General features: G+C 45.3%; 1 long non-coding RNA gene across 1 annotated transcript; it reads right to left on the reverse strand.

The window, feature by feature from the left end:
- Positions 1 to 1,511: 1,511 nt before the first annotated feature.
- On the reverse strand, positions 1,512 to 11,549 carry LOC137231254 (uncharacterized). Its single transcript, XR_010946425.1, has 4 exons — positions 11,393 to 11,549; positions 7,716 to 7,807; positions 2,788 to 4,647; positions 1,512 to 1,552 (listed from the first exon to the last, which is right to left on the reverse strand). It is a non-coding gene; the product is annotated as an uncharacterized lncRNA (long non-coding RNA).
- Between the last annotated feature and the right edge of the window lie 3,520 nt (positions 11,550 to 15,069).

The following is a 15,069-nucleotide window of genomic DNA, read 5'->3' on the forward strand; positions in this document are numbered from 1 at the left end:
GGCACGTGGGATCCTCCCAGACCGAACCCGCGTCCCCTGCATCGGCAGGTGGACTCTCAACCACTGCGCCACCAGGGAAGCCCCTCCAGAACTCTTGAGAAATAAACTTTGCCGTTTATAAGCCACCCAGTCTACGGTACTCTGTTAGAGCCGCCCGAACTAAGGCCCCCTTGAGTGCCCAGCCAGGGCAGCGCTTTGACCACCGGATTGTTCTGGATGAATGCAGGAGTTTTGGAGACACGTTTACAAGCATATCCGGGATTGAGACCCCTCAGTAGGGGAGGGGCCCACGCTCTCACCTAAATAAATGATGCCCTTCGGCTCTGCCCCTCGCACTTCTTTGCTTCCCTTTCCCATGAGCTCACCCTCCTAATTTCCTCTCCCCGTGGCCTCAGACGGCAGGTGAACGGGGCAAACAGCTGCGCTGCCGGCACGCACCAAAGGCAGGGAAATATGTGCAATTTCCTGAGGAACACGCGAGGAGAGCGCCATCCTTACCGGAGAGGAAGGAGGAGTTAGGAGGCCGGCTGGCAGCTGCCTGGCTTCATTTCCCGGGGGCCCCGGCGGCCGGCGGAGCGCGGTGAAGTCATGGCGCAGGAGGTTCCTCCCCGGCCCTCTGGCGGGAAGCGTTCGGCGAGGGCTGAGGACCGTCTCCCGCAGTGGGTAGCAGCCCGCCTCTGGACCTGTCGGTGAAGCTCTCCTCGGCTTCTGTGGCTTTCGGAGTTTGCCCAGAAACACCCCTTCATTGGAACTCCCGGGAGCCGATTTCAGCTCGTGACGCTCCGGCTCCTTTTTCTCGCTGGCGCCGGAGTCGACAGGCCCATTACAGGTGGAGCCAGTCCTCAAATTACCCACAGTTCTCTGGGGGCTGCAGAGAAAATGTAGTTCCTTTATTTGTCCATATCTACCCAGATTTTTTTCACAGGCCCCCAGCTGCTGGATAAAATATTTTCTAGTCCAATCCTGTCAACTTACTGCAGTACGCGGGCCTCTCACCGCTGTGGCCTCTCCCGCTGCAGAGCACAGGCTCCGGACGCGCAGGCTCAGCAGCCATGGCTCACGGGCCCATACGCTCCGTGGCATGTGGGATCTTCCCGGACCGAGGCACTAACCCGTGTTACGCGCATCGACAGGCGGACTCTCAACCACTGCGCCACCAGGGAAGCCCCTGTCACCTTAGTTTAATGCAAGTTTTTAGAAATCATGGTTCTCCTCCTTAAGTAAAACAAACAAGCCAACAAACAAATACCCTCTCAGCCTCTCATACTGTCCCACTCCTCTCGGAGACAGGGCTTGGGCATGTGGAGAAGGACTGTGGCCACACACGTGGCCGCAGGGGGAGGCGGTGGCCTCCGCATCCTTGCACTGGGCCTGCTGAGGGGTGACTGTCCATGCCCGGCCGCAGGTGGTGGCCAGGGCAGCCTGTGGCTGGTGGATGGTCCCCTGGCCTGTCTTTGGGCTTGGTCAGGTCCTGGGTGTGCCCCCGGCCTGCACCAGCCCCTCCTTGGTTCTCACCTTGAGCACCTGCCAGGTTCTCCATCCAGCCCCTGGTCTACAGAGCCAAGAACCAAGTCGTATCAATTTTGCGTTTCAAATCTGTTGTTTTCTTTCATTGTGATTCTTCTATGGGAAATTTCAAACATACGCTATTTCAATGAGTGTCCTGAAGAAACAAGTGTTACACCCAAAAGGCATTTAGCCAAAGAGAACTGAATGTAGGGGGTAAGGAAAGTGTGATCAGGTTCATGGAACCAGAGAAGGGAAGGGTGGCACTCTGGGATTAGCAACAGTGGGAACTGTTACCACCCTTTGGCCTGAAAGGTCAGGAACCATTGAGAAGTTAACACGTGAGAAAAGGGCTGACCGACAGGAGCTGTCATCAGATGCAGGGGTCAGTGAACTATGGCCCGTGGGCCAAAACTGGCCTGCTACCTATTTCTGTAAATAAAGTTTTAGTGGAACACAGCCATGCTCATTCATTTACATATCGTCTGTAGCTACTTTATGCTGCAATGGCAGAGTTATGTAGTGGTGATCAAGACTGTATTGCCCACAAAGCCTAAAATACTATCTGGCTCATTATAGCAAAAGTGTACTGACCCCTGCTGTTATGGGCTGCATTGTGTCTCCCCTGAATTTCACACGTTGAAGTCCTAAACCCCACTACCTCAGAATATAACTGCATTTGGAGATAGATCTTTAAAGAGGTAAGTTAAAATGAGGTCATTTGGGCAGGCCCTAATCCAGTATGACTGGTGTCCTTAAAAGAAGAGGAAATACGGACACAGAGATGTATAGAGGGAAGACCATGTGAAGACACAGGGAGAAGGCAGCCATCCGCAAACCAGGGAGAGGCCTCAAAAGAAACCCGCCCTGGGCTTCCCTGGTGGCGCAGTGGTTGAGAGTCCGCCTGCCGATGCAGGGGACACGGGTTCATGCCCCGGTCCGGGAGGATCCCACGTGCCACGGAGAGGCTGGGCCCGTGAGCCATGGCCGCTGAGCCTGCGCGTCCGGAGCCTGTGCTCCGCAACGGGAGAGGCCACAACAGCGAGAGGAGAGGCCCGCGTATCGCAAAAACAAAAACAAACAAACAAAAACAGAAACCCACCCTGCCAACACCTTGATCTCGGACTTCTAGCTTCCAGAACCGTGAGAAAGATGTTGTTTAAGCCACCCAGTCTGCAGTCACTTGTCATGGCAGCCCTAGCAAACTAATACCACTGCTGTAGCGGAACAGAGTTACTGGAACCTCAGGAAGGCAGAGAGGAAGCGAGGGGGAATAAATACCCTGATTGCTCGTCACTCCCACTGCTGATCTGCTGTTGGTGACCTCCACTGGCTGAGCCCACCCGGAAAGCAGACAACACAGAAGTCTAGGGGATTCCATCTATCAAGACTGGCCTTTAGGGCACAGAGCAAGGCATAGTAGAACAGAGAATAGATCTAGGGGCAAAAAAATAGAATAACCAGCACAAACACAAAAAAGCAAAGAGAATGGTATAATAAACTCCTATGTACCCAACACTCAACTTCAACAATTACCAACATTTTCCATTATTGTTTCATCTATACCTTCCCACTTTTTTTTTTTCTGGAATATTTTAAAGAAAATCCCAGGAATCTATAGGTCAATATGCATCTATACTAGACAAGAACTTTAAAAAACATGACAGCAATGCCGTATCATACCTGATAAAATTAACAAAAACCCCTTAATAGCACTATCTCTTCCTAGTCTACCCTCAAACTTCCCCTGTTGTCTCAAAAATGTCTTTTAATACTTGGTTTGTTCCAATCAGAAGCCAAAATTCATACATCGCAATTATCTTTTTGGAAAAAGTGGGTCATGTGTCCTATCATAGAATCTTTCACATTCTGGGTTTGCCTGATTGCATCTTTGCGTCGTTGTTTAACTTGTTCCCATGTTCCCTGAATTTCCTGTGAGCTGATTGTTAGATTTAAAGGCTCAATTAGGTTCAGGCTCCATATTCATGGGTGGTGCCTTCTATTGCATCACATTACGAGAAGAGAATATCTGCTTCACTCCCTTTCTGCAATGTTGGGAATGATCACTGGCTTCAGACATGTCAGCCTCATCTCTCCACTATCAAGTTTCCTATCAACCTTTGATCTAATTATGTTAGTGTTTATTAAAAATCACTGCCAAATCTATTATTTCATTCGGGTTTGTAAAATGGTGAAGTATTAGCCAGGGTCTTTCCAAAGGAACAGAACCAGCAGGGTTCTGTAAAGGGATTTATTATGGGGAATTGGCTCACGTGACTATGGAGGCTGAGAAGTCCCATGATCTCCCATCTGCAAGCTGGAGATGCAGGAGAGCCTGTCATGCTATTCCATCTGAGTCCGAAGGCCTGAGACCCATGGGAGCCAATGGTGCAAATCCCAGTCTGAGGGCAGGAGGAAACCTATATCCTAGCTCAAGTACTCAGGCAGAAGAAGCAATGAATTTTTCCTTCCTCTGCTTTTTTGTTCTATTCAGGCCCTTAATGAACTGGATGATGCCCACCTATATCGGGGAGGCCAATCTGCTTTCCTCAGTCTACTGATTCACATGTTAATCTCATCCAGAAATATCCTCACAGTCACATCCAGAAATAATGTTTAGCCCAGTCTCTGGGCACCCCATGGCCTGGTCAAGTAGGCACACAAAATTAATCATCACAGGTGATTTTCTAAATCTACCATTCCTCTGCATCTATTAGGCAGAATTAGTCTATGAAGAAGGATTTAGCTCATCAGCTATTTAGTCCCCCTAGAGTATACATTTTCACAGAAAAGACAGAATATACACATAATTCTTTTCTTGATCAACTTTCAGAACTGAGTTGGTGTACTAGCTACCAATGATTTTTTCTCTTGGTATCATTAAGAACTCATGATTTAAAAAGTACTTGATGTGTTTAAATCCACTGTAGTCAATATTTCTTTTGATGCCTAAATTGTCCCACCTTTGGCCGGTTGGAGCCCCTTCAAATTTGCTCCTGTGTCCTTTTGACATGACACCATTAGTGTCTCGCACAATAAGATGTCCCAGACTCATCACGTGCATTTCTTTCTGCAGACCAGGAATCAGTCATTTTTCCAAGAAGCCCTGTGTCTTGGTCCAGGTTCACTAGAAAACAGAGGCTGAGGCAAAAACATACACGTTAACACTTAACTGGGAAGAGTGCAATTCCAGGGAAACAAGGAAGGTGAACAATGGAAGTGAGGCAGTGGGAGGAGATGGAGTACGAGGGGAGGTGTCCCCAGGCTGCCCTGGCTTCACAGAAAACACAACCAATTGCTTGGCTGGACAGCACCTCTTGAGATAAGAGGTGTGAAACCATGGTATCTCAGAACAGCCTGGCAGTAGGGAGGAAGGGCAGCAGTTCACCTTCTATCTTTTTCCCGTTTGCTCTCACATGCTATAGTGTGAGAGCAAACACGCTTGCATGTCCCTTCTGCCTCCCCCAGTTGTGTTTCTTGGCTCTGGTCACAGCTGTAGGGGAAGCCAGAGTTTCCACGTGCCCAGACCCATCAGTGTGCAGTGAAGGTGGTCTCTCCCTACCAGTCACTGCTGTGCATGGGGACTCCCCAGTGTGTGCTGGTGGCAGTGGTCGTGGGCACCGCTTTACAACCAAGACAACAGTGTGAGTTGTTGTCAGGGCTGCATTGGCCAGGAAGCAAGGCAAGTGTGCAAGGACCACTGGTGGAGACAGGCCAAGGAGATGTGCGCTAGTACACTAACTGGGTCTGGCTCCTCTACCCCTTTGCCTCGTAGACATTCTCCCACCCTCCTACAATATTCAGATCTCACGTGAAATAAATCGTCCTCATTTCTTTCCTAGCAGTGGAAGTACAAGTCCAATTCTTTCAGGAAATGTTCAGTTGCAATCTCCTAAAAAGACCTACAGAGGTTTAGCAAACCAAGCTACAAACCCTACCGCCACAGCTGGTCCAACGGTCAAAATACATATTCACCATCTCACTCCTCTACCACCTATTTTAGTTCTACAACTTCCAGGGCAGTGGAATCCTTACTACAACCCCGGTGAAAGCATCCCCCTCTGGGTTCCCAGGCACTAGTCCAACAGAATCCGCGGTGGCAAGAACATGAAGCTAAAATTTGGCGTGTCTACTGGGAGTGAGGCTGAGAAGGCCAAGGCTGCTTCCACTGCTTGGTTTCTGGACCCGTGCACCTTAGCACCATAGCCTGCTCTGGCTCAGTGTGTACACTGCACCTAGTGCTGAAGTGTCCCTGAAATGGCCGTTTAGCTGAGACTTCACCAGCCCTTTCTACCCTTTTTATCAGGCTGGTCAACCCGGTATGATGAAGTACATGGAAAACTGGTGTAACTTGTGGTTTTTGAGCCCAATGTTTCATGTGTAGTAAAACGATCTCTCTGGTCTCGTACAAAGTAGCGTAGGATATCATTTATCTTATAGATCAAGCACTCTGTCAACCCTCAGATGGTGGTGCTGGTGGAGGCATTGTGGGAAGATGAAACAAACCTATACTTTGAGAGATGGATTTGTTTTTTTCTTGGCCGTGCTGTGCGGCTTGTGGGATCTTAGCTCCCTGACCAGGGATCAGACCTGTGCCCCCTGCAGTGGAAGGGTGGAGTCTTAACCGCTGGACCACCAGGGAATTCCTTATATCTGGAGTACGTGGTGATTCTGGTGAGGAAGAATGGAGTCTGATATAATCTACTTGCCCCCAGGAGGCTAGCTGACCTCCCCACAAAGGGGACCATAATGAGGGCTCAGAATCAGTCCCTGCTGCTCGCACGTTAGGCATTCAGCATCAAAGCTAGGGCAGCTTTGATGAAAAGGACTCCATGTTTTGGGACACAGGTGTAGCCTCCATTCCTGCCACTGTGGCTGCTTTGCTCGTGGCCCACTCTGCAAGCACTGCAGAGGCCAAGGAGAAAGGCTAGCTGATGTCAACTAGATATTTTGTGCCTACTCCCATAAGTTTATTCATGTACTTCTTCCCCAGATTTCCTCATTCCTGATTTTATTCAGTGTCTCTATCACCATCCACCACCACCTAAGGACTGAAAAAGTGCCCAACCTATCATCATAGAATCCTATACTACATCACCACCGAACCAAAGAGCACATTTTACTACCAAGTGGGAATGACCCACTGAGCTCAAACAAAAGATACACAGTCTTGGGCTTCCCTGGTGGCGCAGTGGTTGAGAGTCCGCCTGCCGATGCAGGGGACACGGGTTCGTGCCCTGGTCCGGGAAGATCCCACATGCCGCGGAGCGGTGGGGCCCGTGAGCCATGGCCGCTGAGCCTGCGCGTCCGGAGCCTGTGCTCCGCAACGGGAGGGGCCACAGCAGTGAGAGGCCCACGTACCACAAAAAAAAAAAAAAGATACACAGTCTTTCATGTCCCTCATCAGCAAGGATTACCAGCCTGAGAAAAAATGGTGGAATGGCCTGGTGAAGTGTCAGCTAAAAGGCCAGATCAGGGACACCTGGCAGGTTAGGACACTGGAGGTGGTATATGGACTGTAGTCTTTTTCCTTCCAGGTCCCTGACCAATAAGCTGAGCCATTCACTATTGACAAAGAGTCAACATTTGCACACACATTAGGCCAACGTACTGCTGGCACCTCTGCCCACTGGAGGATTTCCTCCACCATGATTTCAGGGGCCACCTCTAAGTGGGGCTGTAATGTGGCAGCAGCCCATTTTTGGCTAGAGTTGACATTATATTCATGCTTCTAGAACCAAGTCCAAGTCCTATTGGGTGACTCAGAGGGATGAGAGTTTCCAGCGAGGCTCGAAGCCAAAAAGGGCTCTCCAGCTTGTCCAGGCAGCTTCCCTGACACTTAGGCCATGTGAGCCAGCAGCTCTGACGGTACTAGAGGTAACTATGGCAGACAATGATGCTGCAGGGCTTTCAACAAACTTCAGTAAGAGAGATGCAGCACAGACTCCTGGAGTTCTGCAGCAAGGCCATGCCTTGATTCTGGGCTCTACCAGTGACTAATGTCTGACCATGCGACACCAAGTGACTATGTAACCACAAATGTTCCCTGTGATCTGAGTATTATTGGAGCCAATGAGTCATAAGGCTGGGTGGATACAGCAGTAATCCACCGTATGAAAAATATGCTCCATTCAGGATTCGGCCTGACCAAATCCAGAGGGTACAAGTAAATGACATGAACAGGTGATCCAGACTCTGGTGGCACCTACCTCTTTTGCTGCAATACATCTCTCAACAGAGGAACAATAGAGAAGGTCGACTGCTTTCCTTGCCATGTAAAGGAGACCTGCTTTTGATTTTCCTATTATTAGGGATAAAAGAAAAAAATATTTCACCCTATCAACAGCCACATATAAAATGTCAGAGATACCACAACTGGCAAGGCAGCTGTGCTGCAAGTGAGGACACCTGATTAAGTTCACAGCAATTTTCCACCACCATTCTCCAAGCAGTGTCTGGGGTTTGCAAAGGCTAGAAAAGTGAATTGAATAGAGATGTGATGGGAGCTACTATCCCTGCATCCTTTAAGTCTTCGACAGTAGCATTCATTTCTGTAATTCCTCTCGAAATGATGTATTGCTTCTGATTTACTATCTTGGCCAGGACAAAAGATAGCTTCCACATGGCCCTTCTTATAAAAATGGCTTTTACCCCATCAGCCAGGGAACCAATGAGAAGGATCTCTTAAAGATATTCATCCCATTTATGCATTCTAACCAAAGTTATCACTGGGAACCAGAGAAATAAACAAGGGGTGGATTCATAGACTTTCCCCCCAGTGTACTATTACCCTGGCAAAAGACAACAGGTCTCTTTGGGGAAAGATTGGGGAACTGCTTCCTATATATACTTGAAATGGCATTAGAGGGTCCTTCTTTAGGGGGATCCAATCCCTCCGCCTATGGTCTCAGTGTTTGTGAGCCGACTTAGATCTGAAACTGAATGAAGGACAGGTATTAGCCTTTTGCTCTCCAGCTATCAGTACTTTCTCATTATAAAAATTGAGCAACTCTCTTGTCCATCTGCTTAACTACTATGAACACCAACATCTACTAGCCAATGCCACAAATGCAGGTCAAGGTGCCCTGAGTGCCACTCTGGCCTTCTGCCAAATATTATTATTTTTCTTTTAAATAAATAGATTTATTTAATTTATTTTATGGCTGTGTTGGGTCTTTGTTGCTGTGTGCAGGCTTTCTCTAGTTGCAGTGAGTGGGGGCTACTTTTCGTTGTGGTGCGTGGGCTTCTCATTGTCGTGGATTTTCTTGTTGCAGAGCACAGGCTCTAGGTGCGCGGGCTTCAGTAGTTGTGGCACGTGGGCTCAGTAGTTGTGGCTTGCGCACTCTAGAGCGCAGGCTCAGTAGTTGTGGCACATGGGCTTAGTTGCTCTGCAGCATGTGGGATCTTCCCGGACCAGGGCTCAGACCCGTGTCCCCTGCATGGGCAGGCGGATTCTTGACCACTGTGCCACTAGGGAAGTCCCTCTGCCAATTATAATAATCAGGCCTCTTGCCCTAGTGTTAGGTGCTGCCACATGTTTTTTTTTGCCATTCCAGAATCCCACCGTTCCTACTGATATTAGGAAGCCTAGTTCCATGGTAATATCTCTCATCGTCAACCTGGCCTTCGAAGATGCCAGTGCCCCTCTCACTGGTGAAATCTCTGTTATCTTAGTGAATGAACCATTGCCTGTGTCCTCCGGGAGCACAGAGTCCGGTGATGGGTTCTCAGGTCTTACTCATAAGTCCATTCTACCATTAGTATTTCCCTGAATATTTTGGCTTCTTCAGTATTCTGCCAAGGCGGTTCTGACATTATTACTTCATTCACTGTATGTCATTGTCATGTCCAACTTTCAAAGAACCATTCTAGGTAACTAGACTGGCTTCAGATACCCTTGTCAAAACACACACAGGTGTGTGCCCTCATACATTAGCCCCATATTCTGCCCCTTCTCCTAGTCTTATATCCTAAAGATCCATTCCCACATATATTTCTTGATTCCTGTTGGTAAAACTCAGCCAGTTCCTAAAACTTATTTTGGGCGTAGGCAATTTCCTCCTGCAGTGGGATTATAATTCTCCACTCAGGCTGTGCTGGGATCTGCCCCTGATTATAGCCTGGGAACAGTAAGATGAGTAGAAGAGGATCTTAAGAAGACCAGGCTTCATAGCATGAGGTATTTACTTCAGGTAAGGTCAGTGATTACTCTGGTATACAGAAAGGGGAGGCTGTTCTCTGATAAAATGGATGGGGCTGTTTTTTCCAGTCAGGGTAATTCTGAGGAATGTTGATTAGAGAATCTGAAGCTCGTCTACCCAATGTCCCCATCCTATGTCTCAGGACCCCACTCTTTTTCCATCAGGGCTCTACTTTGACGTAGATATTTATTATGGTTACACACTTAGTATTCTTTGTAGTTCTGACCCTTTACAATCAGATCCTTGATCTGATTTTCCGCATGATCTGACCTGCAGGGGTAGGAGATGAAAACTTTAAGGCTACTAGACCAGCCCTCTGGCTTTCACGGGGTGCCTTAAGGTGGCAATGAACAGTCCTGGGCTCATTCGTTTCTTATTTCAAAGTTTCTAATGCCCTCAAAAGCAGTTACTCATGCCACAGTCATTATAATTGTTATCACCCCTTTATTAATCAAGTGCAGAAGCCTCCTGATAATTGAAAATTTCACCTCATAAAAATTATCCACAGTTGACAGCTTTAGCAATTGTAATATCACTACTTATCAGAGACTCCACTAACCAATAGCGATGGGAGGCTTATTGCATTTAGTCAGGCAGACAACTCAGCACTAAAATCCCATCCTGAGGGTCTGCTTCTTAAGAGCCACTTCTAGTAACAACTGCCTTAGCCTGAGTTTGGTGGAAAATAGAATGTGATGCAAACATTTATTCTCTAGCAATTTATTGGGATGAACAATCCCAGGAAAGAAAGATACATGGAAGAATGCAAGAGAGACATGAAAGGAGGGAGAATAATCACTAGGGGATAATTACTGAGTTGCCTTGAGTTTTGCAAAAACACAAAACGCTGGTGGTTGGTTGACGTCACTGGACGTCATTAGAAACTGCTGTGCTTCTGAACAATCCACCAGGAAGAAAGAAAGGCAAGCAATTTATGTAGTGGTTACTTCTCACCTCATATCTTTGTTTGACATTTGTGCTAAATGGTGTTATAGTCTGACGCATCTCGGTAGTGCTAAATGGGCCCTCCAAGGGGCCGATGGGGAAGCCATAACTTCTGTGGGTCCAATTCACGCAGTGAATTGCATCATTATCTCTATCAGTCAGTGCTGCTAAGGGCTATTCTCACTCTTGTGGATGTAGTAGCAGCAACATATATTTACATAGTACCATGGATTTACAATCAGAAGAACAGTGGGAGCCTAGACAGGGATGCTCTGGCCAGGAAGCTAGGCAAGTGACTGAGGCCCAGAGTAATGAGGGTAAGCAGGGTAGAGTAGGTCTGGGGTAGGTCAGGTGTGCCCTGGTTCCTTTTAGAAGAAAATGGCTTTTAGATCACAATTTAGGCACAGTACTTATTCACTGCTACAAGGTTGCCATTGCTTCTAAACCTTTTCATTTGACAGGATGCTTTCCTCTCTTTTAGAAAGATAAATTATGAGTTCATATTGGTATTGCCAATTCCCAATTGTTTGGGTTTATACTTGTGTCTTTTGTCTTTTATGCTGAAGATCTTTGTAATGACATTAACAAAAGTACTAATTTGTTGATCCTACAATATGCATGTGATAGTTTCAAAACAAAAATATAATCCTACTAACTCTCTGTGTGAGATTGTATTACTGTTCACCCCTATTTGGTGCCAATCTCTGCAGTACTTCTTGCTGAGAGAAGATTATACATACCTGACATTTTGAACTCAGATTATGTGACTTTCTTTGGCCAATAAAATTGGAGTGGAGTAACAGTGATGGTCACTTCCAGAGAGATGTCTTCTGACTCAGTGACTGGCAAAACATTTCGGACAGATGCTCTTCCCTTCTTGCTTGGGTCACAGAGGGAAGATGATACGGATCAGAGCTGAAGCCAACATACAGTGAACATGTAGCCTGGGAGAAAAGAAACTTTTGTCGTTGAAGGCACCAGGACTTGGGCTTGTTATTATAATAGAACGTAGTCTAGTCTGTCCTGATTGATACACCACTGAATGCACTTTAAGATTTCTTCATGGCTCTTTTTAGTCCTTAGGATCTACCCCTTTAAGGACATACTGTCAACATACTGTTTTATAGAGTCATTTGTAACAACTCTTCTTTGGGTGGGTAAACCACCAATCTAATATGCCATTATTATTATGAGTTTCCATTTTTCCAACTTTTATAAGTTTCCTCTTCGCCTTTAACTTTAATTTTATTTAAAACATTTACTTGGGTACAAATTTAAAACTATACAAGTTACATGCAGTTGTCTAGGTTCCATCTCTGCCCTTCTGTCATGTTCCTTCTCTCTCCTTATAGGTCCCCCATTTTTATTGGTTTTTGGTTTATTCTTCCATTATTACCTTTTGATAAGATAAGTATATATGTTTCTATATTCATATTACCCTCCTTTCTTAAATGAAAGATAGCATACTATAAACCCTGTTCTCTAACTTGCCTGTCTTAACAATATATCCTGGAAACTATTTCAAGTAAGTAAATAGAGAGCCTTTTAATTTATGTTTATAGTTGCATAATACTCCATTGTATGCATGCACCATAATGTATTCAACCAGTGCCCTATTGATGGACGTCTGGATTGTTTCCATCCCCTCACTATTACAATTACTGGCAATGGATATCCTTATACTACGTCACTTTATATTTTTACCAGTTTACTTTTTGAGATAGATTCCTGGAAGTGGGATTGCTGTGTCAAAGGTTATGTGAACTTGTAATTTTGCTAGATGGTCCAAATTTCCCTCCATGGGATTGTATCCTTTTGCACTTCCACCAGCAACTTAGGAAAGAGCCTGTTTCCTGAAAGTTTTATCAACAGAATGTTGTTGGACTATGGATTTTTACCAATCTGATAGCTGAGAAGTGATATCTCAGTATAGTGCTATCTTGCATTTTTCATATTCAGAGGAAGTTGAGCTCTTATAATATATTTGCACTGGGGTCACCTGCGTTTCCCCTCTGTGAAACCATTCGTAAACTCTGCCCATTTTCCTATAGGGTTGTTGTTGCTTTTCATCTCAAGTTTTAGAAGTTCTTTATGTGTTAGGAATGTTTATCTTCTGTCTAAGATATATGTTGTATTTTAGAGAATACAAAATGGTCTGAGCCTTATACAAGGGAGTCTGGGAACATCTAGCAACATTACTAATGCATCTTCCACTTGGGCCCGGCGACCACACAGAGACACTGGACCTGATATTGCTGAGTTGCTGACCCAGAAGCTGCTTACCTTTGGGCTTCTTGTTATGCAAGAAAAATAAGCCCTTTAAATTACTGAAATCGGTTTTTAAACTTGTCTTGTTACTTGAAGATGCTTTCCTACTTGAACACATGCATGTTTTTCTACATATCAGACTATTGTAAACATTTATTTACAATAGACATTTGAGAAAAACACTTTATTTAAGTGTTTTTCTCTCCTACTAGGCAGTTCAAGAACATCTATTCTTTCACTCCAACCACTATCTGTCACCTCTCTCATTTACCTTTTATGTTTTCTTTCATTTTTTCCCCATCTGATGTTATCTTTATCCAGTGATACAGCTACAAAAATGTAGGATCTGATGCAGAGACTAATGTGAGCCTCCCCAGGGACAACAAGAGTTCCTAGGGAAGCAGAAAGAGGAAATAAGTAGTTTCATTTTTTTTTCCTCCCTTCTATCTTTGGAATGAACACTCTGAGACTAGAAGGTGGATACCTCGGTACTCAGGGCAGTGTGATTGCTACAGCTCTCTATGCCCAAGAGATGTCCAAAGAAATTGTGAATTGACTGGGATATGTACAGAGGCTGGGCCCTGAGCTGGCCTCCACCTAAGAGGAGGGCCCTGGAGGAGGCCAGCTCAGGGCTGCCCTGGCTGTGTATCTTCTTTGGCTACCAGCCCCTTGGCCGTGTAAATGGTATATCTTCTCGCCCTGACCTCTGGAAAGCTCACACATTTCAAGAGTCTGATGCTTTGGCACAGCTCACAGCTGTGCTTATCATTTCATATGGAGGATTCCAGATTTAGCACTAATGCCCATAGACCCTATCCTATAGAAATAAAAGTGCTAGCAACTAGAGATTTATATTCTAGGATAGTTATTGCTATATCATTTGTGGTGGCCAAAAAAAGTGGAAGCACCATAAATGCCCATCAATAGGGCCAATGAATGATGGTACCTTCAAACAATGGGGCATTGTTTGCTCCTAAAATATCTGTTAGATCTGGACCTATTGACTTAGAGAGATGGCAATGATATTCTCTACTGGAAAAGCTACTGCAATGAAATGTGTACTGTGTGTTCCACATTTCCTATTTATTTTAAATGACCGAAAAACTTCCTTTGCTTGTGTCTAGGTATTTGTTTATATTTTTGAATATTTTGTATATGTTGGACCTCAGTTTTTTCATGTGTAAAAACTGAGGATAACACTAGTACTTCTTTTAAAGTTGTTGTGAGGATTAAATAAGCTATAGCAGGTAATGTGGTAAAAACAAAACAAAACAAAACAATGCCTACCTTGTAATAAGCATTGAGTAACGGTTTGCTGTTATTATTACCATTATTATTTTAAATGAACATAGAGAGAGATGTTCCCAGGCTGTTAACATTGGTTACAATGTGGGGGAAGAGCAAGTTGGAAGAGAGGGAGATAAATTTGTGACTTTCACAAAATGCAAATATTATTTAAGGTAAAAATCAAAGTGAAAAGGTAGAAATTAATATTCTAAGTTATATCTGTAATGTTATAAGGAATATGAAAGAACTGTATATGCATGTGGAAAAAATAAAAATATTGATTGAATTAGGTGACTGAAGTGTAGGCAGTTTTTAATCTCAGATCCTGTGGTTATCTCAACATTGTTCTTCCTATCAACTATTTTAAAAAAGGGGCCTCATATAGCTCCTGGCACACAGATGCTCAATAAACGGTAGCTATTGCTAAAATAATTTTATAAGAACCGCTTCCCTTGCAGCTTTCCATTCTTGAGTCCCTTCCAAAACACCTATGGCTCCTCCCAGTAGCCCTTAATGAACTCCTCTCTACCCAATGGCATAACTACTGATCATTCCTGTTTGCAGAGTTGTTTTGGTCCTGTGACACTAAGCCAGCAGGGAACCATGATTGACATCGTTGCCAATGATTGAGCTGCAAAAGGCAGCAGTGCCTGATCCTGAGGCCCTGTACCTACTGCACCCTCATCTACGCAGTGGACATGGGAGGCATAGCCTAATTTATTTTTTGACATAACACAGAGCCAATTTTGCAGACTGGAGCTCCAACCCCTGGGAAGTCACTCTGGAGAGAATAAAATGTTGGTGTCAAATCATCTTCCATTTAACCAGATAGGGCACACCAAGCTCTAGTAACGTAGACCAG

The sequence above is a fragment of the Pseudorca crassidens genome, chromosome 9, assembly GCF_039906515.1.
Source record: "Pseudorca crassidens isolate mPseCra1 chromosome 9, mPseCra1.hap1, whole genome shotgun sequence".
NCBI classification, from domain to species: Eukaryota; Metazoa; Chordata; class Mammalia; order Artiodactyla; family Delphinidae; genus Pseudorca; species Pseudorca crassidens.